The sequence below is a fragment of the Eucalyptus grandis genome, chromosome 2 (genome assembly GCF_016545825.1).
Source record: "Eucalyptus grandis isolate ANBG69807.140 chromosome 2, ASM1654582v1, whole genome shotgun sequence".
Taxonomy (NCBI): domain Eukaryota; kingdom Viridiplantae; phylum Streptophyta; class Magnoliopsida; order Myrtales; family Myrtaceae; genus Eucalyptus; species Eucalyptus grandis.
This window is the reverse complement of record NC_052613.1, coordinates 15,664,453-15,666,236: the sequence shown is the minus strand read 5'-3', so window position 1 is coordinate 15,666,236 and position 1,784 is coordinate 15,664,453.

The window sequence follows — 1,784 nt, the reverse complement described above, 5'->3', positions numbered from 1 at the left end:
TTAATTTATATTTGAATAATAGAAAGAGAGAGCCATTAGGAGACCATCATAAATCAATTGGTAATTAAAAGAATGACCATTATAATATAATGAAAAGCTTATGAAGTAATAAATCAAAAGTTATAAAGTCGTTATATGACCATTACAAAGTCGTTATACGACTGTTGTAAAACCGTTACAATAATGATGACTTGAATGATAGTCATAATTTCTAATAAATATTTAAAGCTACAGAAATATCCAATAGGAGCAAAAACTACTGAAATGTTGAATAGGAGCAATGGACAATCACTTGATCTGACCATAATCAGCATATTGACAAGGGCTCAAGTTTTCTTGCAAGCTATACAACATTACCAATACGAGGGTTCTTCTATTAAGACCAAATATATGTTTGGTCAATGGCTTAATAAAAAGGGATAATTCAAGCATATGCTCAAAAGAAACGTTCTTCATTTATAGGTTATCATTATCAAGGTTACAAGTCAAGAACTTGCAGAAGAGATATAAACAATATTGCCTGTACTTATTCAAGCGAAATGTTTAACATTTAAAATTCCTCAATTGATTTAAGTGCCATAATTTGATAAGACTTTACAAGGGACGTAACTTAGGCTTGGTTAAGGTTTTGAGAAACGAAAAAATTTGCTAGGCTCAAAGATTTTTCATTGAAGGGGTCTTGAAACTAGTGATCATCTCGACATTATTACCAATCTTCTTCCCTCACTAGGAATCATTTTATTGTATAGATACTTTGTTGGCCATGAGAGTCTAAAGCCAATTTTGGGACGTGTGTGCAGAAATGTAGTGCTAGCATATTAAGCAGGCACAATAGTTGAATATCCAAACATCGCCTCAATAAAAGCATATATTTTCAACCTCTCCATAAGACAAGAGTTAGCAAACACTTCACCTCTTATAACTCCCATATAAAAGACCATCTAACACATAACGCCAGTGGCATACTTTAACTTTGGGTTTCTCACGCAAATAAAAATTCAAAAGAGAAGTTCAATGTCTACATCCCCTATGAGTTTAACTTAAGTTTGCAGTGGAGTCGACAATCTATCGTGACCTTCAAGGTGAACCTCCAAGAGATAGTCTATTGCTAGATAGGCCCGAATAATTACCAATTAAGGAGATGCTACCGTCGTCTAGAGAGATGAACATGGGGAAACACCACATTGCCAAGTTGTGGATTCACAAAATTAAATCCTGAGTAAAAGAACTTTGTTGGAAGCCCTTATTACTAGCTTAAGGAGGAAGACCTTGTACGACTTTAGTTATTTGCTCATGACGTGAGACTATCCCAAACTATGGTTTACTGGGAACAAGCCCTCACCATCAAAACTAGCAGCTTTGTCTTTCTTTTTATATTTTGTTCTAATGACGCTTTCCTCCTCCTAAAGAAGATTCATTTTTATATAAATTGTTGTTCTTTAATGATCAGATTTATAATCTTATAGAATTCATTCCTTTAGTTGATAAGGATAGGAATCGCGATTTAGCCTCTAGATTTTAGTGGACACTCCCGAATAGGGCCGATAATTCATGTTTTCTATCATAACCATGTTGGTGTCATAATAGTTGCTTGTGAAATGCAATTTGATTAGAACGCGCCATTGTTTATCAATCATGTCAGGTTCTTGAAATCCAAACACGACAGATTTATTAAGAGAGTTACAAGACAATATTTAATACCTTTAAGACATAAAACTCTTCTATGTATAAACTTGTAAAAATAATTTTTTTTTTCTTTTTGCCAAACATATGCGGAAATATCC